Genomic DNA, 27409 nt, shown 5'->3' with positions numbered 1-27409 from the left:
TCATAGGTGCGCCTCCCTGTTTCTGCATTAGTCCATTCTTCTTGCCATTGTCGTATTGCTTGTCCCTGCAAATGACGCTTTAGATAGGATGGTGGGGCAGGAATATTTATTTCTTGTGCTTCGAGATTGCTTGCCGCATCCTTAGCCAAACGGTCAGCTGCTTCATTTCCCTGGTTGCCATCGTGGGCTTTGACCCAGACCATGGTAATTTTAGTGTGACGATTATGCTGCAGGATGTCTTGCAAGTTAATGATGCTCGGCGATACATGGTGTTGATTTTCTATTGCATTTATTGCTGAAAGGCTGTCCGTGTATATGGTAGCTGCCTGTATATTGTTGTTGAGTATATGCTGTACCGCTGCTGTGAGAGCAGTAACTTCCGCCTGAAAGACGCTGTTTTCCGGTTTCAGATGTCCTCTCCATGTGTATTCGGTGTTGGAACCATCATAGTGTATAAAGGCACTACCTACTCCATGTTCATGCTTCGAGCCATCCGTGTATATCTTCGTGAGGGTGTCTCGATGAAGGCAGTTGGATTTAACTGTGCGTATGCCTGTCCCTTTTATTGAGGGATGTGTACGCAATACGTCGCCCCGATGCTCATATTGGACTGGGCTATAGGTAGTGTTTCCAAATGTCGCATCTCGGCGCAAGTGGATCAGTTGGGCATATGCAGATTCCATTAAGGCTTTGATATGCAGTGGTATGATACCAGCTAGTACCTGTGCTGCATTTGTGGCTGTAGTTCGATATGCTTTGCATAGGTTTATCGCAAAAGGTCTTTGCAAGGCTGATAGTTGACGGATTTTCCTGGCTCCCATTGGGTTTGCCCAGATTGGGGCTGCATATAATGCGATTTTCTCTGCAACTGTGAGATATAACAGTTTCTGAAAATGGGGGCTCTGACCTCAATTCTTGCCCTGAAATTGGCGCGCTGTTCTCGCTATTCGAGATGTTTTAACACGAAGGTCTTGTATATGAGGAATAAAGGTTAGACCGGAGTCCCATGTTACTCCTAGATATTTAAGATTTTTAACGAACTTAATATTTCTCCCGTTTAATTTAATACAGGGCCGTCGTGTTGGATTTGTTCCTGGCCTTGGAATGATCAACGCTGTTGACTTTTCTGTTGATATTTGAAGCTTAAGTTGAGTGCAGTAGTCAGCAAAAAGTGTGCAGACTTCTGTGCCGTTTTTCTCCAGTTCGTTGCGTGTGCGTCCTCGCACCAGGAGTGCAGCATCATCTGCGTAGGCGACAACTCGCGTGTGTGCGGGCCAGTCTGCAGCGAGCACTTCGTTAAATGTGATGTTCCATAGGAGGGGCCCCGCGCAAGAGCCTTGCGGGCAACCTCTCACTTGGGCTTTGGATGAAACACCTGCATCGTGGGACATTATTAACATACGATCTTGTAAGTAGCTTGTGATTGTTAGATAAAGGTTGGTCGGGCATTTTGCATTGCGTAAAGCTTGTTTGATTGCTGGCCACCACAGAGTATCAAATGCGCTGGCCAGGTCAATCGAAATGAAAGCCGTATGCATATTATCATTTCTATTCTTCTGGATGCAATCCTTGATTGTTGAAAGGGCTTGAACGGTGGAAGATCCTATGCGGAAACCGAATTGTCTGACACTTAGATATTTGGTCTTATGCAGATGATGACGAAGTCGATTGACAATCAGCTTTTCATACACTTTGCCCAGTGCAGACAACAAGCAGATTGGCCTGTAAGACCGCGGTTCAGCTGGATTTTTGAATTTTTTCAAGAACAAGACTACCTGTCCCTTCTTAAATACGGTTGGGAAGAGCTTTGCCTGAAGTAATTTATTGAAGAATTTAGTGAAGAAATCTGGATTGGCTTTATATGCAACTTTAATTATTGAATAGTCCAGGCCGTCCGGTCCTGGGGCTTTTTTCAGGGGTAGGTAGCGAAATACATGAGCGATTTCTTTTGCTGAGAAAGCATAATCATCTGGCGTATCTGGGATAATTGTATTGTTTCGCACTGCACGTTGTTCCAGTGTATCTTCATGCGGATTGTCCTTTGCAAAAATTTCGTCAAGAAGGGTGGCAGCTGTAAGCCCCGCTGGGTTTGTTGAAAGACTAGCTGTTGGAACCCGTGCATGAATTTGTGCTGGTTTGAATACCTTCTGTGTTGCAATCTTATGTAAGATCCCGTAGGGATTCTTATTGTTGTTACAGAAGGTACGCCAGCTTGTCACTTTTGCAGCGAGAATATTCTTCTTATATTTAGCCCGCTCTTGCCGGTATGTAGTCAGAATCTGTGCTTTGGTCTCTCCGTCCACGTTGCCTCTTAGTCTGCGGCGCAAAGCTCTGCATTTTTGTCTTTGTTGCCTTAGTTCGCCGGTCCACCAAGAGATTCCTTGTAATTTCTTCGTTGTACGGAGGGGTAAAATTTGTCGACATATTTCATTAAGTTCCTCTAGAAGTCCTTGTGCAAGGGAATCAAGGTGTTCTGAGTTGTTGCAAGATTCTAGCTGCAATTCTTTTGCTTGCAGGAGACGAGTAAAGACCTGGGTCAATTGTCTAACCTTGTTACCTGGCAGCCTATAGCCTTTAATTATAGAAATGGTGGTATCTGTTTGTATAGTAAATTCTACGTATTTATGATCTGAACAACTTTCAGAGTCTGAGACATGCCATGAATGTATGTTGTTAGCAATATCATAAGTTGAGATCGTTAAGTCTGGCCATCCTTGATTGTACGAATTATCGAATGTAGGTGGTGCATTCGTTGTATTGTGCAATTGTAAATTGTTTGCCGCAATATAATCTTCAAGCTCCTGCCCTTTTGGATTTGTGGTACTATACCCCCATATAATATGATGGGCATTAAAGTCGCCTCCTATGACTTGAGCTGTGTTTGGAAATTTTCTACTTGTTTCGCTTATGTGGGCGACAGTGCTGCCAATTGCATCTGTTGGTGGTGAATACACGAAGAAAGGATAAATTGCATATTTACAAAAATGATTAGAATGGCGACATAATCCCTATGCAGCTTGATGACTTGTGGTGTCCATGCGGGGTTGCAGCAGGCAATTGCTACTCTAGGAGCAAGATCTGCCGTCGGGGACTCCTTTTGGTATATTTTCCATGCAATAGGTAAGCTAGCGACGTGACCTTCTCTACAGTATGGTTCCTGCATGATTACGAGGTCTATGTCGTTGGAAATAACTTGCGTGAGGACATGAGATGTTGCTGCCTCAGCCCTTTGAAGATTGATTTGCAGGCATTTGATGATACTTGTGCTTAGTGTACCTATGTTCCTGCTTGATGGAGGTATAGTATGTGGAGAGAGAATCTGCATATGATTATTGTTATTATTAGATTGGATTACAGGCGTGTTGTTGTTAGCATTAGTAGCAGATAGACTATTCATAGATAGTGCTGCGTTTGATCCGTTCGACGTATCTCGTGTATGTTGGACAGGCAACATCATATGCTGGATGGTCGCAAACTTTATTGTCTCGGTTGCGGTAGTTACTGTCTGCACAGTTGATGCATGTGGCTCGTCTGGCTTGACAGTCTTTGATTGCATGATTCCCCGAGCAGTATGCACAATAGATTTTATTTTGGCATCCCTGCTGGGTATGGCCAAATGCTTGACAGCGGTAGCACCTCTTAGTGTTGAAGTACTCTGAGATTCGATGTGCCCGCCAGCCGATGAGTAGTTTTCTGGAGCGCATGAGTTGTTGGAAGGCATCGGGATTACATTCGACAATCCACTTGACTGTGTTACTCCTTTCTTTGAGCCTGTACAGGATTTTGGCATTATTCTTGTTAATATGGAGTTCTAAACTGATGACTCGTGTAAGTTCCTCCTGTGTAACGCTTAATGGGATATTGTGTATGGCAACCCTGGGAAGCCTTGTGCTTGGGATCTTGGTTTGCAAGAATTCTTTAGCCTTTTCAGTCTGCAGTTTTTCCGAGAGTGCGTGAATGTCCTCCTTTGTATGGCAATCCACTGCAAGTCCTTCCTGCGGGATGTATCTTAATGCTGCTACTTGAACTCCCAATGTGGGTAACGGAAATTCAGCAGTCAATTTTTCTTTTAACACTTTCCTGGATGTTGTGGACGGGTCTTTAGGGTAGATCAGCAAGGTGTGTTTAGGCTTTTGCGCCGTTACACTTGAGTAGGACTTTCGATTGTCTGCTGCCTTTTGCGCTAGATTAGGTGCAGCTGTGATGTGTTGCTGTTGACTTGCTAGTTCACACGCGAAAATACTGGATGTGTTGACTGCTTTATCGACGGTATCCGGAGGTGGGATATACTCAGATACTCCCAAAGCCAGAATTCGGAAGGCTTCAACCGTGTCTATCAGTTGCTTTCGCAAGCCTAGGGGTAGAATATTTTTGCCACCTCGAAAGGAAGTTGCGATCTTTTTAATTTCGTCAGTGAGTTTATCAATCTTCTCAGTATAGCTTATGTCCGAGGTAATGAATGTTTGCAAAGCAAATTCTCTCGAGTAAGTGGAGGAATCTGTGTCACTCATCGTATGGGAAAGGATCTAAGTTTTTCTGTACAGTACTGCGTTTGGTGCTGAATTTTTATATTTCTATCTGGAATACAGGAAAAAGTCAAATTTTCTTACCTTGGCAGCAGTATTTCATCTGTCCTTCATCTGTATAAAGGTATTCCATAGTAATCCAAAGGCACATAGACACTGAAACACAACACTGCACTGTAATAGGAAGTCAAACTACGCAATTTTGCAGCTTGAAAATTCTAAGTTAATAAATGTCGAAAAAATTATATCTTTGGAACTAGTGGGCCGATCACGACCAAAATTTGAAACTTCTGCTTCTGAAGATAGATGATGAAGATTGCCGTTATTCCAGCATGATACAGCAATTAGGAAATTAATTAGCAGGCAGCTAATAAAGTGTCCACTTCATAAAAGGAAAGCCGTTGCGAATGTCCTTGACGAAAACGCGCTACCCCGAGGGAGGGGGACGGTGGCACCTAACGGTCGAAAATGCAGCGTGAACGAAAAAAGCGCTAAATTAAATGAGTAATTTCTGCATAATTATTCAACCAATTATCCAATCTTGATAAAACTTATATCAAAATACTGCTGAGATGATCTTCTATCCGGCTATGTAAAAATCCGGCTGCTACGACGTCCGTCGGTGTATCCACGGGCTGCGAAGTTGAGGAACACGGCGAAAATGGCTCCAAGTCGTGAATGATAGTGTTAAAAACTTTGAAGCTCCATAAAAAAAACGACTAAATGTCGTAGTGACACAATTTTTATATAAGTGTACTCCTGATGATGTTAGCTACACGTAGCAACTAATTTTACAGCGGTACGTTGAGGAGAACTTCCGCTGATATTAGGCAAAACGGCGGAGCGACAAATACACGTCCTGACAGCACGGCACTCGCACTTCCTTCCGGCTCATACAGGCAAACTTTATTCCAAGATTCACCCAAGTGGTCAGGCGGTTGTTTACATCGAATGTCTTAAAAGCTTCTCTCACACCAGAGCCGCATGAGCTCTCGTGAAGAACCATCGTTCCAACGCATTTTGAAAGCACTGGTTATTCAATAAAACCACTAGCCTATTTTACCTAAATCATGTGAGGTAGTAAATGATAGAAATAATATCACGCTGGTAATTCTCTTCTAGTGTCGATTTTCGGCAAAACACAAGCCCTTATTGAACCAAGAGCGTTTATGCCTTATGTTTTGTTCGAGCTTCTATAGGTCGAATAAAATAACAAAATTTCTCACTGCAATCTAATTTTCGAGTACATAAATCTTTTTATATCAAATTTAAAGCCTTTACCGTTAATTATAGGGTATTTTCTCATTTTTGATGTTTAAGAAAATCTACTTAAGTTTGTTAATCGAATTTCACGGTAAGATGAGAAAGTTTTCAAGAATAATTAAGAATCGACCTTCAAAAATCTAATTTTCTACAACAAGTTTTAAAGAAAGAAACAGGCTAGGATATTTATTTGATGAAGCATAAAAATTAAATTTCGGCAGTAAATACTTTACTATTAATATTTTTATAACGAAATATAAGGTTTGAAAACTACTGTAGACATTTTGCAGCATGGAATAAAATGATAGATGAATAAGCTTAGCAGTTTTGTCATAAAACCCAATAAATAATTTAAGCTTATTGAGCTGATAGAATAAACTCTTAAGAAATATATTTTCAGGAAAATTATCATAAATAAAAGTACAAGGATTTTATTTTTTCTTTACAGCAAAGGTTGACAAACGTTTCTGGTGTGGTGTATTTAATTATGGCGAAGCACACTAGGGCTATCTGCCTAAGGGGAGGAATGCCTTCGTGGAGGACTTTCTAAGGGAAACTGGCTCGTATACACGTTACACATGGGGAAAACCACGAAAACTCCCATGCAGCCAGCCCGTTCGCGGGATTCGAACCTCGGACCGAACTACCAGTGTTCAGCGACTTTACCGCTCGGCCGCTGGTGGGCCGACAAACGTTTCTGAATAGAACTGATATTTTTTTAAGAATAGGAAGCTATGGTAAACGCAGGATAGATAAAAAGAGAAGAAAAGATTTTATTATTCTTTTAAATCTGTTGCTATTTCGTATCACATTCTTTCTCTGTTTACAAAAATGAACATAATTTCGACTTTTAAATTAAAACATAATAATTTGGTTATATTTTTTAAACTACTGAGAATACGCTAACAGAAAGTAAGAACTGCAAATAACGTAACGTGAAAATCGGTTCGTAAATGAAAACACACACACACGCACACAAGTAAAAAAAAGATTAACTGCTTTTGCTGATCCTGTGTTGATAGGTTTCATATACTATGTTGCCTCCTTCGTTTAAAAATTGTATTAATATGTTTTATACGACTATATTTTCTTAACCATTGCTACCTTTCTTAAACACAAAATTTTTTCTTATATTGTCAAATTTATTAAAGCTGGCATGCTGTTTTATGTTAATTCTTTCCTGTATCTTCTCTTTCTTTCATTAGTCTCACAGAATGCCCATTATTTTGAGTTTAAATAGCCAGTGAAATTGTTATTTATACAACAAGCTGTGGTAACTTTCCACAAACTGTTTTTTACTCTTGATTTGGATTTGCACGGTGATTTGGGTCTTGTAAATGATATTGCACTCATTAATATGCAAGCTAGAAGCTGTGCTATCTAGAGCCGGATTAGAAAGTAGCTGAAAATTATCTTCGCTATAGTACATATTTCGATATTTGAATTTTTACGATGTCGCTAATAGCGACGATTAATTTTTATTAAATTTTAACTGCAATGCAAGTCGTAGCTTTTGAAAAATAGCAAGTGTTACCTCTTCTTTATATTCTAGGACTTCGAGCAAACGCGGAAAACAAAAATTCTTGTAAATAAAAATAAACACATTTAAATTAATAGCTAAATATATTTAACGTTACAATATAATTGTTTCCAATTATTACAAAAATAAATGACAGCCTTTCTCATACCTACGACGTTTTATTTCTTAATTTTATATCTGGCTAACTTCACGTAGGAAAGTATATTATATTACAAAAAAATGCTTGACAACTTGTTTCACATGAAAATAATTACACAGTCTACATACCTTGGTTGTACTGAACTGATATTTTTAATCCGATATTTTTTATTTTCAGATACGCTTTATTTTAAGGCAAAAAAATAAATAAATAAATAAATAAAGCGAAATGTTATAAATTACCTCAGCATTCTGAAATATTATGCAAAACAATCACAAATGCATTTGTTAATACCTAGGAAAAAAAACCCTTTGTCTGTACATATATTAGTCATTAAATATATTTGGTTAGCACGTTTCCACTAATTTGCTTCATTATTAATTTTATAAAAACCGTGCCACATCTAATCGCCTTTGATTCAAAATTCTTATTTGATTCGTAATACTCCATCTTTAGTGTTTGTTAATATTTTCTTATACACGCTTTTCTCATAATCTAAAATTATAAATCTAACATTCCATCAGACATATGTATTTAATTCTGCTTGCCTCGAAAAATTTTATAGGTGCCTGTCAATAAGTTTTTCTTCAAACAAAATGCATTTTTTTTTTAGTTTCCTAATAAAATAACAGAGAAGGTCTTTACACATTTCAAATAAAATAATTTAGTTATTATTAAATGCTCTTCCTGTAGGTTAGGTTATTTTAATTACGGCAAAGCCTCGAGGGCTATCGGCCTAAGGAAATGGATGCCTTCGTGGAGGACTTTCTAAGGGAAACTGGCTCGTATGCACGTTACACGTGGGAAAAACCACGAAACCACCCATGCAGCCAGCCCGTTCGCGGGATTCGAACCTCGAACCGAACTACCAGTGTTCAGCGAGTTTACCGCTCGGCCGCTGGTGGGCGCTCTTCCTGTAGAATCATTAGGTTATTTTGAAGCAGAAAATATGTGAAAAATGTGCTATGCCCTCGCCAGGATTTGAATCTGGACCTCTCTAATACGCGCGGAGTATGCTTCAATTACACCATGAAGGCATGCCAAAAGGAGGGAGAAGTCCCTATTAAACGGCGATTGGGGATTATTGAACCCAATCGCCAAATATCAGTGAAGAATCATCATTAACTACCTTTTAGTCTGGGCGCCACTGTAGACAAATTAGGTATTTTTGAAACAAAAGATGTGATATATGAAAATGCTCTCGCCGGGACTCGAATCTGGAAATCTCAAATACGCGCCGAGTGTGCTACCGTTACACTAAGAAGGGAATACAGAAAGGAAGGATAAAATATTTTATATTCCTTTTTAAGAAATAACCACTTTTTCAAAGATATAAAGCTTAAAAATATATAATTTTAATAAAACACTTCTAAGCAGTGTGCATATATTTTCAATCTTCATTTGTGTTATTTCATTTTGAAATAGTAAAAATTATTTGAAAATGTAAGCATTCATCGGACTGCGATTTGACATGATAAATTGGTACCTCTGATTTTATATATTAATGATTGTATTTTTCATTGAAACTTTTCATACAAACTTCACTCAAACTTTGAGTTTCGATTTTTCAAATATGTGCCGATGGACTTATAACTACGTTTGCACTTAGTAGATGAAGAAGTACAGATTTTAAAAAGTTAATATGGAAATGCATCGTTTTCTATGATTGGTAAGACTAAATGCATCATACCCCCAAACCACCTATTTGTATAGCCCAAAAGGTCTATTCAAAAGCTACCCAACAATATTTTTTTCCTTGGAACCAAGTGAAATACGGAAACAGTTTCATATGCCATTCGTTGTTTCTTTCACAGAAACCGAATCTTCAATAAGTTAGACTATTAATTTTGCGAACTTGGTGAAATATGAATCAGCATTATGTAATATTAAATATAAGCATTCACATTTATCATTCAGTAACAAAACAGTTATTGTTATTTATTAATCTTTACTTTAATCCTTACATTCAATCTTTACTTTATTAATCTTTGCATTCTTACTTTTTACTTGACAAGAATTTTACTTTAAAAAAAGAACTCCAGCTGTTAAAGCTTTAGTTCTTAGTGAAATTCGCAGTCCGTTAAGATTAAACTGAAATTTAAAGTTTTAATTTAAGTAACTTGAAATTTAAAAAAAAAAAAAAAAAAAAAAAAAAACTTGTTTAATGATTTTCAAGAAATTTCTCGGAAGTTCAAACTGAGCCATGAGATTTTAGAGCCTATATCAAATTCTATTATCCAAAATTCTTCAACCTATCTTAATTCTAGACTAAGATTAATATGCTTTTATAATGGATTAGTATGATACTGATAAAGCTGTTTGCGATAATTCAAAAGGACGTGTTCAATTCCTAGGTAAAAAGTCATTTAATGGCTATTATCGACCAAAAGAAATTACACAATGAAATTATTTAAATAAAATGATGTTTTTCTTCCCTTCTAATTCTGCACCAGCTGCACTGTCATTTGTTGCAACTGTGTTGAGATAACAATTTTTCAAATGCCTATATACTTTTGGATCATCTTGAGCTACTAAAAAGCTGAATAAATTCGTCTCCTGAGTCCATCTTTAGACAAATACATAAATTGGTCCATAATTTAGACTAGGTCTTAAGACTAGTAAATATAATGGCCCATTTATTATAACGAATGTAAATTATATAATAATTGTCTGCTTGCCGAAAGAAGAAATGCGGAAAAAGGTCTTTTGAAAACATTCCTGAATTGGCCAGCTTGTTTACATCATTATATGAACGAAGCAACGTAATCTCTTCATAACGAATGAGCAATTCGTGTTTAGATTCAAAATCAGGAATACATCCATACAATGCTAAAATTAGAAAATTACAATGTAAACAGCATACTAAAATAAATAAATTATATTATCGATATTAAAACAACTGAAATTGATTTGGGACTGTCCTAAACTCCTCACACTTTCATTTCTTCAGTAAAATTTTATTAAATAAAAGACTATATAATTAATTATCAATATTTCACACATTAATGTTGGAAAGAAAACAAGCAATGCAACTAATGTGTTCAATTTTTCTTAATGCTTCTTAATACTATTATTCTATTATTCATTTTCAGTTAAAAATCGTTCAAATTGTTTAAAAATAACTCTCTTATCATGCTAAACTGGTGAGCTGCTAATAAGGGTCTGGAATTTCCACAATTAGTTATATACATACTTTAAGGTTTTTGGAGCTGGAAGCATGAAACATTAATCCTGCCCTTTCCTTTGTTCAAACCACGGATTTTCCAACTTTTAGTTAGATGTTAACACCTTAATCATGACAATATATGCGAGAAAATGCGATAATTCCTCCCATTGAAAAGGTAACTGGGGAGAGGCTCGAGGTCCAATTGACCAAATCCAGGTGGTGACAAGTTCTCGTCTACCACATTTTATTTTTGAGGTCTTTAGGCTTTAAGTATGGGAAGCATGCTAATTCAACTGTGTCTTCGTCGAGATATGAACATGGATCTTTGACTTGCTGTCTGGACGTGCTACTAATTATACTGTATTACTGCTAAGGATGTCTACTGTCCTGTCATGGATTAAGCCTTATAGTATATTAACTATTTATGCTACAACTACTTATATTAAGAGAGCACGTACAAGAGGAAAAGGAAGGGGGAAGGGAATGTGATAATCATTTAAATTTATGTATAGAAACAAAATAAAATACAGGAATCTGTCATTCCTGTTGGAAGCTATAGTTAACATATTCTCTGCCCCCTTTAAAATCAAACAAAATTTTTATTTGAAAACGAGAGCTTAAATTATAAAAATATTTTTTCCTAACGAAAATAACTACTCCTTACGCGCTGACGGCTTATTTACTTCCCGATGCGAAAAAACAATTCGAATATTTTTAGAATGGATATGTCAAAGAATTTGCATTTAAATACAAAAAGAAATACTTTCTTTGTAAAAGAGTTTTTATCCTTACCAATTCTGAAATTTATAGTAAACTTCTAAAACGTTTAGAGATTCTTTTCAATAATAATCGTAGATGATTAGCAAAGCGAAAGAAAAATGAAATGAATTTCAATTATTGTTTGAGCCTTTTATTTTCTGCATTAAGAAAAGTTCTAATTTATTTTCATTTTATTTTTAAACAAAAATATAACTTGAATTAAGGTTTAAATTCATATGCAATATTCCAGTTGAAAATTAATCCAGACTGTCAAATATAAATGAAATAATTTGGGCATCCCTCGTTAGCCAAGGAATGTGGAATTGCACTGACATATTCAGCTAAGTAAGGCGTCGCTTCCAGACAGTTATATACTTCAATGTGACATTTTGCTCTTTATTTTGCTAATTAATCTCTTTTTTTAACTTTTCCTAATTTAAAACAAAAATTCCCATGATCTCGCCTGCCATGTTAATAAACCCGAGTCTGCAAAACTCGGTTAGAAAAAAATAAAAGACAGTAATTGAGGGATAAAAATGCTTTTCCCTCTATTCTAATAATGTCAGAAAAAGAAAAATTATATTATTAACCTGTTGTTTTCCATTAAAGCACAAAACATTAAGACCTCATCATACAGTCGTGCCATAAAAGAATGCATTAATATTTCCTTCCAGATATTTATTCGTAAAATGTGCCTCAGTAATTAGTAAAAGCACTACACATTTATATCATACAAAAGTACTGCAGATATAACACAAGTTCAAAGAAGGAAAATTAAAATACTCTTCTTTCTTAAGTAATTAATAATCATACACGTGTAATAACGAATAATTACCAAACCACATCTGGTGTTTAATATAATAACCGAATAAGAAAATATTATTGCGCTGTTAATACTATCAAACTAGTTTAATAGTAATAACTATATATAGTTTATAGTAACAACTAAGTTTAATAGTAATATTTTAATAGTAAAATTTGCACGGAAAATTACTATGCCTTTTTTCACTGCTCACATTAGTCAATAAATAAATAATGTTAAAACTTTTTTTGACATGATCTTATTTATTTTTGTATGTTACATACTTTTGCAGCAGCAACGCTAATTCTAGCAACACGTTTGTTCAGAAGAGTTAATATGTGTTTCGTAAAAGAGGTTTTCCAAACAGCCTTAGACAAAAAAAATCGTTGAAGAAATCCGGAAATTTAAGGAGCCCAAAGGAGTATCCGCCGCGTCAAATCCATAGATTCGGAAAGTAAATATTCGGGTAGTTCCGAACTTCTATGTTGCTACGGACTAGTGTTCCATCGTGCTGGAACAACTTGCGTGCACAGACATTTGCTAGAATGATCTTTGCAAAGACATTTGCAGAAGGAAAATACGGCATATGGATCCACTGAGGCGTTTCGGTAGAGTGGATGATGCATCGGATATTAAGAACTTTCACGTGTAACAGCATGTTTAATAGGCATAATGCCATGTGCAAGTATGGCATTATGCCTATTAAACATGCTGTTAATAGGCTCTATGTACCGTTATTTTATGACAATGTGAGATGACTCTATGTACCGTTATTTTATGACAATGTGAGAAATATACATACATTTACGCAGACTTTCATTATTTAATTTCTTCAAATATAATGCAGGACTCTAACATTTTATGGCAACAGTTTGAAAAGTGAACCGACATTTATCCGTCCGACGCAAAATGCCAAAACGAAACTAATAGTCCTTCGGGATTCAAATCCCTTTGGACTAATAAGTTTCGTATTTCATGCATCAGAAACTGTGAATGCTACATTCTGAAGTTGTTCATATTGCATATGGATAATTTCCTTAAAAGAAAAATGTTAACATAAACACACGGAATGAACACATGGGTCTGTATTAGATCATATTCAAAGTCTAAACATCGATAGAAGTAATATTCGTTCTAATACGTTACAAAATAAAGTAAATATTATTTGTTTGCACTACAAACACATGTTTTACTTGCAAACGTATAGAATAATGGATGCAATGACAAAGATTAGCATTGGAGGAATAGAACTATGAGGTTGGGTAGTTATATAAATGTAGACGATGCAGTGGCAGAATTATCCATTTTCAGCAAACTTCTTCATGAGTACCAAGTAAAATTGTTTCTGTAAAGGTAGCAAGACTCTTAAGTTTGTCTGCCTTCCAAACATTTAAGTTAAATATTTTGAAGAACTAAGGTACTAAAGCAAACAATCTCAAACTTCCGTACATAATAGCGAAACATAATAGCGAAAATATAGAACGTAATCGGAGTCTAAAAGCTGTATTGTTTCCCAGACTGGAGCCTAAACATCAAGGTTCGTTATTTTTTTGAGTCAGAAGACGGTAAAGCATTTAGTTCAGCAATCCTGATCGATATAGATACCAATAGGCCAGTATTCTAATCCCGGGAAAGCATGGATGTTTTAATGTGTATATTGTGTTTGTGCGGTATGAAGGCACTTGGAATGCTGGCGAGAGAAATGTTCTCTCCAGTAATGCGGGTGAAAGGGAAAGACGAGTGGGAGATCGGGATGTTCTCCATCAAAAAGAAGGTAAAGCTGCACAGTTAACGCAATGCAAATGTAAGTGTGAGCCTAATAGTGGAATTTTCCGCTTATTTGCACCTGTAGATTAGCCAAATGGCGTATATGATCGAGATGTGGTATATTTGCGATTATTAATAACAGCGAGAAAGCATATTTATACAACAGACGATACAGCTTCAACCCCAACTGAAAACGTTCAACCCAAATTGCAGATATTTAGTTTATCAGAGCAGGAACTATCAGTTACTTGAAAAAGCAAAACAACACAGGTAAAATTGCAACACATTGTAATGGCACTTAAGACAGGTGTTATAAAGGAACACAAAGTGCAAAATTTTGTCAGCAGATGTACATCAAATACCAGAAGACGTACATCAAATCCCAGAGTGTAAAATGCATTTGAATTAAAGAACGCGCACTTTCCTATTCGCATTTCAAGAAATGGATCGCAGCAGTCATCTCAATGGGCATCGCCAGTTTTAAACCCAGTACATACTGAGGAGACAAAACATTATGACCATCTTCTTGATAGTCATAATGTTTTCAATGAACTTGCCTGGATGACGAATCTCACATTTTTCAATGAAACTCATCTGAATGACGTGGAGGATACGTAATTAAGTGGGAAAGGTATTTAACTGCTGGAGAAAGTAAGAAATCATTCTTGAACTTACTTTTGCGAGTGACAGGAAAGACTGCTGGTCTAAGTGAATTTGATAAAGGGCACTCTCTAATGGCCCAAAGACTCAGAAACGATTATCTCCGGAACTGCACGATTGGTAGGTTGTTCATGATCTGCCGTTGTTAGTATTTATGCAAATTGGATAAATTACGGTGAAACCAGTAGTAGACGTCAAAGTGTTCAACATCCACGCGTCATCAAAGAAAAAGGACGTCGGAGACTATCCCGCTTGGTACAGCTAAATCGGCACCATATAGTGGTTCATCTGACAGCTAAATGCAATGCAGGTACAATTGCAAGTGCTTCGGAACACACACTTCGGCTGACACTGTTGGATACGGGACTGCGCAGCAGATGTCCAGCCTCTGCTGAACAAGCGTAATTGTCAACTACAATGAGGCCAGGAACATCGATACTGAACCATGGACAAGTGAATGTGAAAGACAGTTGGCTGGTCGGCTTAATCACGACTTCTCATTCATCATGTCGATGGCCGTGTCAGGGTACGCCGTCTTCCAGGAGAACGATTCAACCCCCGCGCTGTACAGCAGTTCATACACAGGCTAGTGGTGGCATTATTATGCTTTGAGAGACGTTCTCATGGGGACTCTGAAACCATTAGTTGTGGCAGAATAGACCGTGAAAGCTGCGGATTATCTGAACATAACTGCAGATCAGTTGCACCCTTGCATGGCGTCTGACCAACTGAAAATGGAATTTTTCAGCAGGACAATGTCCCATGCCACAAGGCTTGAATTGTACTGGAGGGATTCCAGGAGCATAAAGATGAATTCCAGTTAATGCCCTGGCCATCTAACTCGCCGATACAACACATATGGGATGTCATGGAGCGGCAGCTCAGAGCTTAAACACCACGATGTCGGAATACCTCGACTTTGCGTGACCGCTGGTTAGACATTTGGTACAACTTGCATCCACTCATCTACCAAGAACTTGTTGCATCCTTGCCACAGTGAAATGCAGCTGTTTTGTAAACCCAAAGTGCTAACTTCTCTTCTAATTTTAAAATTGTAATAATAAGTATCATTAAACATTATTAAGTGTGTTATAAAATATTAAAATGCTCTTAACGGTTTCATACGCAGTCCATTTACGCATCCAATACGAAATAGAATTCGATTTTTTAAAGTTAACTTTAACACAAAGTTTTGTAAATGCATATTTCTAATCGGTTAATCAATACCTTGGTCAGGGAGTAATGTCATAAAGAATGAATCAGCAATGAAATAGTTAGTGCCCAGTAGTTTAATCCCTTTAGTTTTTAGTGATTCTATTCTATGTATACTTCAAGTGCATTTTTACCTATAAGCAGAATTATTCATCTCTTAATTTCGGTTTTTTGAAACAATCTAATTTGTGTATATTTTGGCGAACTTAAAACAGTCAAGAACTTATTATTCCTTTCGGGCCCATTGGGATCTATGCATTCCAAATAAATACAAGATTGGTAGCAAAGGATTAAGATGCACTCAAGGACATAATACTGTGTAAGTGATTTTATGTATTAAAACATTTTCCTAGAAATGGCATTAATTCTTTTATTAATACGATTATCTATAGAAGAGAAACAGAAGGTCGTACCATGAGCGGGACGACAGGAAAACAATGAAATTAATTTAATGCTAATTTGAAATTAAATTTCAGTTCAGTAGCTAAACTGGTTCATCCAGTTAAGAATCTGTACAGTTCTAACCTGCAATATCTATTTCACGCTGCTACACAGTTTGAACACTTACACCAGATACATCTATGATAATTTTATACTTCACAATCGGACCTGTTTGCAATATGTGAAGTATCTTTGGGTATGTTTTTAGTTTTATGTAAACTAAAGCCAATTTTAAGAATTAAGGCAAAATTATAAGACATTTGTAGGGTTTATATTTATTTTAACTAACATTTATTTTAAGTTTAAACTATCTTTCCTGTCAAGCCTTACTTTCCCCTGGAACTGCCAATGCCAGAGTATGTAAATTTTAGTAGAACGCGCAAGGATTCAAATTATCAGCGGAAGTATTCTGAGTTAAATAGAAAGGAAACGAGTTCGAAGTGTGCTGTTCTTACTTCACGAGCGCGGAGGTAGCTAACCAGAAATTGAAGACCCCGCGTTTCGGCCTGTGTGCTTGCCTCGGAGAATTGTTAATCGTTCAACGTGATATTCAAAGTTTGCTGAATTAGCAGCGGTATTGTAAAACGCGGTGAGGTTAGTTACTTTTAGAGAGCCTCGTAGTTAGAATCTTGTTATTATTTTCTTTTTAGGTTCTTATTTTTATTTTACCGCCGGGTCGGCGTAGTTTGTGAGCGTCAAGAGCACGCAAGTGTAATTTCTTAAGTTGAATAAAAAGGGACTTAAACCCTTAGCAAGACTCTGTCTATTTTCCAGTTTCAACAGTCACCTCTTGGTTGCGCGCAGGTTGGAGGCGCGCAACTCTACACATTGATCAATAGAAATATTCTGTAAAAATCTTCAACTAAACGCAAATTTCACATACTTTAAGAAGTTTTATTTCATCACTGATAAGCTAATTCATTAATTAGAAAATTACAAATAATATTCAGCAAAATGTTCTTTTATTCACTACTAGCGTATATAAATCGATTTACACAGTTAAATTGCTATAATATCATAATCCTCTGAAGATAACATCTTTATGATTTTAAGCAGACCGAAGGTTAAATGTAATTTAGTTAAATGATTTTCTCAAAGGCTGCAAAAGGTATTTGCCTCAGAAGTAGTGTTTTCAAGAAATATTTCATATGGGATTTTTGCTAGTATTTACACTAACACTAAAAAACACGATAGCTCTATGCAAACAATCATCTGCAAGGAAGTGATTTTGGAATGAACAACCAGGTATTCAACAATTTTATCCCCGACAGGGATTTAAACGAGATTATAATCGTTTCCAATATCTTAACCTAAACCATTCACTATTACACAAATATCTATTTTGGATAGGATTTATAATTCTGTGATTTTAAAGAAACTCTGCTAAGAACATTTAGACTAAATTTGAATGTTTGAGTTATTTTTTAATAGTAAATCTGCTGATACACTGTGTATAATATAAAACTTGTAGGAGAATCCAAAATGTTGTTAGAAGAGAAATTTGTGTAGATACCAAATTCTGACAGCTATATATATTAAATACTCAGTTGTTATAAGATAATAACTAAATTTTGGATTATACAGTTACAAATAACGAGCATCTGCAAATTCATATAACTTGACGGTTAGAAAAAAGGTTACTTTTTATGATTCCCACACAGTGAATAGTAATACGTTCAGGAGGCATATCAATAGATTTTATGTTGATTAAAACTAACTCAGATCTTCTTCAAAGTTTATATACTTGTCGCTAACTTAACATTGCGGTTAAAAATAATAATAGGCACTATAAATGGCCTAAATTATTTTGCATCAGGAAGTAAAAGATTTTCTCAAATCCCATATTCCTAAATAATATAGTATATAAGCTCATAAATAGTGTAATGAATTCATTAAGGTATCGAAACTTTATTGAATTCATTACACTATTTATGGGCTGTTACTGAATTTTAAAGCTCTATTAATTAATTTATGTAGCTCTTTTAATTGCATTTTGTAAAAGCTGCAGTTTTATAGCTTTAATTATTGGATGCAGAAAAAGGATTTTCTTAAAGCATCCGGGGTATATTTTACGGGTAGTTTAGGTGGCATTAAGATGCAGTTTATGTACCAAATTTTAAAATACTTAAATTAAAATACTTTAATACCTATTTAAAGTTTCATATCAAAATAGCATTTTTACATCTAGCATGAATTTCGGTGTTTTTGGTAAGGCACAAGTAATGTGTGAGTGCAATATTTAGCGTTATAGTATAAACTGTTTCTTTTTAAGCTAATTATCATCTTGAGATTGCAGACAACTCGCAGCAAAACGCCGTTAAGGATGCTAAGATATTTAGTATTCATCAAAATCAAATAATCATGTAAATTTCGGATCTTAAAATTTAATCAATATAATTCAAATACTTTTGTAAAAATAAAGTATAAACAAAAACTACTTATCAAAGTCATGCTAAAAATTTTCTTCACCTCGGGAAAAATTGTTACTGCTCATCGTAGCATCGTTAAAAGTAATATTTTAAATCCACTAAAATACATTCAATGACAAGAAATTTAGAAATTGAAAAAAAACTGCACTGTGGCTTAATAATTCACTCAAAATACTAAATAGAAAATTAGATAAGTACTTTTTTAAAAAAATATTTAACAAATTTTCAGGCACTTTATATGGTATTAAATTTATTAAGTTATAACTGAAAGTTTAAAAAGATTAATGTATAAAGAGAAATTTAAAAAAAAGGATTACTCTTCTATGAAACATGGTATCAAGCAGAACATTCCGCCAACTCTTAGCAGTGCATGAAGCATACATAAACATAATTGGAAGAAAATTTAACTCGCAATTACACAACATATCCGTGCAAAAAGGCTTGCTTACTGGGCTTTCGTACATAAGAAACAAGTATCTAAACTGAATTTCAAACAAGATTTGCGCTTATGCATTCCAAGTACTGTATGTTTAGTGAGAAATATAAAGCACTATTCTTCCCATGGCAAACAATAAACATGCATTTTATTTCCTCTAAAAATTGGAATTGCAACTTTTTTTTATTACTATTAACTTAGCTAATATTTTCAAAACTTCGAGGATAAACTTGAGATTATTATAACCTGATTAGTGAAAGCTCTAGCAATTATACACGAAATTCACTTCCTAACTAGATAAAAGCATAAAATTAATAATTGGGGGTTTGGCAAAATACCTATAATATTAAAAAACTCCTCAAGCTCTAAGAACTTTGGTTTAAGTCAATACATTCAGCCTTCCTGCACGAGATTTACCAAAAGTAGCTTCTCTAAATTTATCTTTGTCATCGTAATTGCTTAGGAATGAATAAACTGCGCCTTACGCAGCCAAAGGCAGTACGTTGAAGATAAGGTTCTGCATATGAATTAACCATCCAAGTTAAAATCAGATTAGATGTGAAATGTTAAACTATGGAGCTTATCTTAAACCTTGGCAATAAGGTACTTTAAAGATGCTGTTATATTTGAGGAAGAAAATATAGAAACATTGTTCTTATCTCTTTAGAAAGTGTTTTATCTTAAATTCGCGTATTGGTGATACATTTAAATAGTGGTTGCTACAAATTTTCTGTTAAAAAATAAAGATATGTATTATTTCATAACTTTCTGAATCTTAAACAGCGTACATACAAAGGAATTTATACGTATATTTTAGAATTTTAAAGCACAGAAAATATGAATGTCCAAATTTAAACCTGTAATCATTTAAGTACAATTCAAAAATTTTAAAACTGAGTAGTTTAATCCAAAAAAAAATAACTCTTGTCCTTATGTGTGCTATAAATTTCTATTTCTTTTTAAGCTACCGTATTTACTTCCGTATAGCGTTTTAGCACAAACTTCAGAAAGATTGTTTTTAAATATTCACGTAATTTTCCTTTTTCAAAGGGCGTTCAGAAGCGAGAATGATAACATCCACGTATCTCAAAAACTTTATTTGGCAACGATTGCTAAAAGAAACAAACACGTCAACCAAGAATGCAAGGGAAGTTCCCTACAGCTAGAGGAAACTACAGAATGAGTAGCTATTCCGTCTGAAAGACTTTCAGCTTTCTCTGCTCATTTAACGGCTTTTATATTAATAACATTAACAGCTAAAAATTATAATTAAAGTTTATAATTATACTGCTTTGAGATTATCGCTGTTTATAATAATACAGTTCATTAGAGTCTGAAGCTTCTGGCGAAGAGGTTCATTCCTGAGAATCTGCTGAAACCAGCACAAGCACTGTTTGTTGTACAGGGCCAGAAATGTAGATCTTTGGTTATTTGACACTGAAACAAGTAGTGGTCTAATGTATCTGATAAGCGGCAAATGCGACTGTCTGTGTTATGTAACCCAAAACGAAATAAGTAGGCCAGAAAAGGAACTTGAGCTGTCAGCAGATAAGTCACTGCGCTATTTGTAGAAACTAATTTACGTGAGGTGTTGTGAAGGTAAATGTTATTCTTCTAGTTCCTTCTTGTGACCATAAAAACTTCCCTTGTGACATAAGATCTTTTTATAAACGAGATTTTAAATACGAAATTGGATTAGCCAAGGATAATTAATGTTAAAATAGTATTTGCAGCCTCTTGTAGTAGCCGATCAGCGATCTCATTTTCGACAGGCCCACATGGGCACATATCCAATTCAATTTTGTTTTTATACCTGTTGGAACGTGCATTAACAGATATTGAATATCTCTCACTAATGGAGAGCGATTTTGCCCTACTATAGCTTGAAGACCTGAAGCACTGTCAGATATTATTATAACTAGTTTAAAGAACCTTTTTGCAAATTCAATCGCCTCTCAAATTGCCAATAGTTCTGACTGGAAGATGGAATTTGATTTTTAAATTTTCTTTCCAAGTTTTAAGTTGGAAAGCTGGGACTGGGGAATGAGCTCTGTTTCAGTTCCAGACATGTCACAACGTGGAGGGTTCAAAATACAACATGCAATAAAGATGAGAACATCTGTAAAAGATATTGGTACAAAGGTGGCGGATCATAGCGTGCGCAGGCGTCATTTTAAATGGCCGCACTAACCTACATATATTTATCAGTGCAACTATAAATGCTCAGCTAAACAGAGTTCACATTCTTGATACTTACGTCAAGTTGTTTAGGGGTGCAAACGGTAATAACTTCCTTCTAATGGACGATAATGTTGGTCCCCGTCACACTGCGTTAGTGACAACTTATTTTGAAAGGGAAGGAATCCAACGGATGGTGTGACCTGCTTATTTCTGATATTTAAATCCGATAGAAGATGTGTGGCATGCACTAGGACTTCTCTTGCATCACTGAAACCTCATCTAGCATTCTCCAAGAGCTTCCAGCCTTTATTCAACGTGAATATCTTTTATTACCGCAAGACACCTGGACCTGGACAATTTGATATACAGCGTGGAAAATCGCTGTAAAACTTGCTTGCAGGTCAGGAGTAACAACATATTTTTTTTTTTTTTTCAAATGTATCTCTATAATGCTATAACACGAGCCTTTCTTTGCCACACTTTATAACACATTTTCTACCCTGTTATCTAAATTTATGTTTTGCAGAAAGAGACAATTCTGTATTTCAAGTAAATATCAGGCACGATAACTTAAGATTTTTGCAAATGCAATGTTTCCAACTGCAAAATCATTCAAGTTACATGAGTTTTTATTAGTTGTTCCTTTAATTTTTTCAGCAAGTGTATAACGATGGAATTGAGATGCGCATATGATGTAAAGTCATTTAATTATTAACACTTCTTCTGCTACAGCTAATTTTGTCAGTTCAAAATATATGCCTCGTAAATTCACAGAGATAAATATAAAATTACGGTTTTACATTTATCTGTTTCATCAGAAGCGAATGAGATCCTGCATTGTAAAGAAAATACTAACACTCAAAGTTTTTTTCTCATGAATGCGTATAAAAATTTGGAAAAGAGGTAATATTCGATAATATTCTTGTAATAGGTTAAATAACATCCAGATTAAAAAACTTCTGCAAAAAAAAATCGAGATATCTTCTTTGAATTCCATGAAATATTCTTGAACGAAATGATTATTATTGAATGAAAAGGAACAACTCAGAAAAGATCAAATAAATTAATATAAAAGACATTATAATTGACTATTGTTATTTTACGAATAAAGACTCATAACTAAAAAACACCTGCGCAAAGAAAGAAACAAAATATAAACACTCTTCACTTTTTCCTCATAATCACGTCAATGAAATCTGAAAGAGCAGTTACGAAACAGGATATTTTATGCCGCTTATTTTAACGTGACCACCGATAAATTTTATATTTTATTTTCTTCTGCTTTTGTTAATGTTCTAAAAATACACGGCGTTTTTCTAATTATATCCTTTCGCTAAGACAGACACTTGTTGCCCTTGCCACTGAAACGTCGAGGTGGAGACAACCAGTTGTTTCTGCTTTCTTTTAGCTTGTGAACTTGCTGCGCACTCACACATGCAATTACGGAGAAAACACATTGCATACGTAAATCTGGAATAGTGCTTTTTTTTTTTTTTTTTTTTTGGTAACGAAAGAATGTACATTCGGGGTGGGGTTATGTTTTTCAGGTTAATATGCTTCATGCATATTTCATTAGGTAAACAGGGCGTAAAACGTTCCCCAAGATCTTTGTCTCCTAAGTGTTGCTCTTTGTATCATACTGCTTACATATAGAAAAAATAATACTTTTTTTAGGTTTTGCGTTTTAAAAGACCTTTATTTACCTTCATAAAAATTACGCAGTAAATTCGTTCCATTCGCTAAATTCTTTATTTTATCTATACATTCTCAAGTAAAGAGTAGATTGTAAATCTGGGCTGGTAATATGACAAAGCTTTCTAGGTTTATGTATTTAGAATAGATGCTTTCATGGAGAACTTTGCACGATAAACTGACTCGTTTACAATTTATAGAGAAACTAAGCCAGCAAGCTTAGTCGGTTGGATCCGAGACCAGGACGCAACATGAATACTCAATAGAGTAATTAATTTCCTTACTAGTGGCATTAAACGTGATGTTAGTATAATGTGAGATGGATAGAAATACAGAAATGAACTATAACATGATAAAGTATAAACGAAAGTTTTACAGCGAACATGAAAAAAAAATCTGATGTGTACACCACATGACTTCCTTGTACGGAATATTAAATGATACGCATTTTTTCCTGCAGTCGATTTCCTCTAATTTCATTAGAGATATGTTTCTCATTCCATTAATTCAGTTCTAATATATAAAAAGTCAAAGAATCTATAAAACATTAGAAGATATAAAAAAATATAAACCACAAAATACAGTTAAGAACAATTTAAAAAACTTTTTTGACAATTAAAATTACAGTTTCTACGCAAAAACAAGGCAAGAAGGCAGATTTTTCAGTGCACAAAACTGAAAGTTTACTCAGCAAAAAAGATGCTGAAGGCATAGAAACTGACTTAATTTGTTGTGGATGTTATGCTGAGTCAATATATGAGATAATTTAATAACTTAAATGATAATTCCAGAATGGACTAAGCATAATTTAATTCGCAATAATGAAAGAAGACGTTACTTTGTTGCGAAGCTTAGTTTCTCTAGCTTGGCAACAAATCCACTATTCTGCTAAGTTTCAATTGTAAACAATTCTGGCTGCTATGATAAAAAAATTGGGTTTAACCGCGCTCAAACAACTTTTAAATTGATGATAATTCTACACCTATAACATGCAGGTTAACTGAAGGCATAACAACCTTAGCCTGAAGATAAGAACAACATAATGCAATCAACAACATAAATAAATCAAAAAAATGAGCAGATGAGTTTCTGCCACATTTTAGTATCACAATTTTCCCAACACAAAACTCTAAATCAGTATTCTTGATTTTTTTTAATGTTGAAACGTCCGTTTGCGTCAAAATTAGAAAAATATTAAATAGTAGTATTTAGTATAGCATCTTCGTTTTCAACAACTATTTTTAATAAACAAATTCCTTTTTTCAAAAGATAAAATCAGAAGAAACACTTTTAACTGTTTGTATAGAAATATGTACATAAATTTTTAACGAACTGTTTATTAAAATTTAGTTAAACATTTATAAATTTAAAATTGTTACATATAATAATATTTTTAATTTGAATAACTTTTTTGTGATATTTTTTTAAAATACTTTTTTCCAGTGTCGCATCCCTGCCGTAAAAACACTAATAGTTTTCACCACCTACCACATGTTATATGGCGTAGTTCAGTATCAGTTGAGGTTGAAGTGCCCCCTTAAGACAGTCCACCACCAACTGGTGGGCGGTATCAAACACTGCTCTAGAATTTTTAGTGCTTTATCTATAGTAATACTACACTATTGCTACTACACAATTTTATTTTAAATATTCTGCTTTTAGTTCTTAAAAATAATATAAATACAATAATCCTTATTTAAATTCCGGAGAACGATGCACATTTTTAAGTGTATAGTGTCTTATACAGGAGGTACGTAACGGTATTGCCCAGCGGAAAGTCCTCTCGAGAAGTTTGTAGATGGGAAAATGGGGGTGGGAAGTTATTGGATCCATTCCCCGAAGAATTATCCTTCAAAATTTAAGACGCAACTGGGTAAATTCGCATTCTACTAAAAGGTGTCCAAGCCCTCCTATCAATTGCATACCTTATCTCTTATGGTCAGAAAATTGAGATAAGTTCTATAGAATAATATCAATAGTTTAAAAAGTTTTAAATATTTCATTTCTGAAATCATAAAATTTGAAACAGTTCAATATTTATTTAAAAATGAGAGCGACTACGTATCGCTCTTGAATAAATGATCGTTTTTTACATGAAGTTTTAATATACATGCATTTATTTTTATTTAATTTTTAAATAAAAAATTCTTCAAATATTATCTGATAAACCGTTCTTGAGCCTTAAAGCAATATATTAAGAGCAAGAAAAGAACACAATAGCCCAATTAAAATGTGCTTCCAACTTGATATAGACAGAAATAAAGCATCTGCTATCAGCAACCCTATGTAGTCAACAGATTCCATTTTTTAATTTAATCTCCCAAATAATTCCTTTCAATCGTCTTCTGGCTTTTAATTTGTGTTCAGCTGAAATAGCTGAATATATTTGTATTCTTCTTTCATGCTCCTCGTATTAGGATACGCAATTTCCAAATTCTGAAATTACTTCAGCCGCGAGAAGTAATGTCAATGGATAAGTAAGGGGTAAGCGACAAATAAGCAAATTTATAAGTTCAATATAATGTACATCGTCATATAACGTAAAATATAACGTCGTAAGCTGGATATCGCTGCAAACCGTATAACGCTGAATATGTCGTATAACACCGTATAAATTCCGTTTTCCGTCTAATAAATAAAGCATTTTGCTATTAACATGAATGATCCGAAGTGCGCATGGAAGACGTAATAAATAAGAAAAGTATAAACAGTGTAATTTTTTTAAATTACTCAAAGGTCATCATATAGAAACAAAAGATAGAAATGAAATCATAATTCAGACGACGGGACAGATTCCCTGCAGGTGGCTCAGGTTGCAGAAAAATGCATTGATATTGAAAATTTTCAGAGAAGAAGAGAGAAATTTGAAGTGTAAAAATTCGGTGCACAAGAAAAAATATTGCGTCGACATTTATATAAAAAAGATTAAACTAGATGTAAGAGATTTTCTGCTCAGACGACCGTTTTTCTTTACATGGGAAACACGCCAATACCCCCAACCACCTAAAAAAATTAGACACGCCTCTGCGTTGGCTCACAAATGACAAACTTCTTCCGCGATTATAACATTATTCACATCACGAGACTGGATATCTTAACGATATGCATACCCAATGAGATAGAAGTAAAATTCAAAATTTATATTCAATTCTTAAAAGCATAAAATAAAAATTTTAATTCAACCGTGACCAGCCGCACGTGAATTGCAAGTGTTCATAAACTTATCTACAGTGCTTATAAATGGATATTTAAGAGGTTTCTTACCCTAAGTTCAGTTTCTTTTAAAAGCCAGATTTTTTTTAATGTTGAAAGACCGCAGAATTTTATTCTAAAGTGTTTTTTATCACTTAGAGTTGATAAGCCTTTAAAAATGCATAACCAGTTTGTTCTTAAATATACGCACAAATGCAGTGTAACATACAAATGTTTAATTTTGTTTGCAAATTTCCGTAATAGCGTAAGCTTTTACATTAAGGTTGTAATATTATCAAATTGATATTGTTAGGAAAAATAACTATGAGTATTCTTCAATTTAATATATTTGATAGTTATACGTTTCACGTATAGTATTTTAGGGAAATAAATATCAAGTACACTGGCAATAAAAAACTGATTCACAATTATAGTAATTTGAATAAAGGTCACAAATAATATTAATTTACAACCTGAAAACCTTTTACTTTTCGAATGTTTGAAACGATAATTTAAGACAAACCATTTACACTGAAAAGTACATGAACTTGTACTTAGTCATGGCCTACAATTTCTTCAATAAAAGTCGCATTTTCTGAAGCATCGCTTATATGGGAGTGGTTATTGTCAATTTTCAACCGACTTGGTAGTGAAAAATTTCTAAATCCCTAATTTTTTTGTATTAACTTTTTCGCATCAAGAAAGGCCAAAATGTATTCTCTTCAAACATCTGAAACGCCGTTATACGGATTTCTGTTGTAATGGATTTCCTTCCCCCCTCAGCCTAGTAGATTGATTGCTACAGTGTTAACAATACTCTACTTAAGTGAAGTGACTACTTCTGTCTTGAGGATCTTCATGTGGTTTCACCGGCTGTGTGCACTTCGCCTTTAGGACAAGATTGCTAATGCATGAATAGCTAAACGTTGACGTTACACAAAGAAGAGGGAATGTGTATTCAAATAACAGAACTATTTCATTCAAATAAATTTTGGTTCAAAAGACTGATTGGGAAGTCATTTATAAATTCCTTAAAATAACGATCCACACAGTAACGTCATGGGGGAAAGCACTAGGGAGATAATGGATGTAAGCGTTCGAGCAATCTGCCGATATCTAAATTCTCGGGCGTTACTGTTGGCATATTTCGTAAGTGCACATCTGTATCGCCACCGAGGGAAGGGCTTCTACATTGGACCAATGG

The 27409-nt window shown here is 34.8% G+C and overlaps 1 protein-coding gene across 3 annotated transcripts in view; it reads right to left on the bottom strand.

The window, feature by feature from the left end:
• Positions 1-27409, bottom strand: part of LOC118201099 (receptor-type guanylate cyclase Gyc76C-like) — a 1003202-nt gene that overhangs the window by 887005 nt on the left and 88788 nt on the right. Inside the window, exon 2 of one of the 3 annotated variants that reach the window (XM_085815396.1) lies at positions 4611-4682. The exons of the other annotated variants lie outside the window; for them this stretch is intronic. The gene's annotated coding sequence lies outside the window, so the exon portion shown is untranslated. The remainder of the gene's footprint in view (positions 1-4610; positions 4683-27409) is intronic. 3 annotated transcript variants of the gene reach the window in all.

The sequence above is a fragment of the Stegodyphus dumicola genome, chromosome 4 (genome assembly GCF_044657685.1).
Source record: "Stegodyphus dumicola isolate Sdum_Otavi_A_Nest chromosome 4, ASM4465768v1".
In the NCBI taxonomy this organism is placed as follows: domain Eukaryota; kingdom Metazoa; phylum Arthropoda; class Arachnida; order Araneae; family Eresidae; genus Stegodyphus; species Stegodyphus dumicola.
This window is presented reverse-complemented; position numbering and strand designations above follow the sequence as displayed.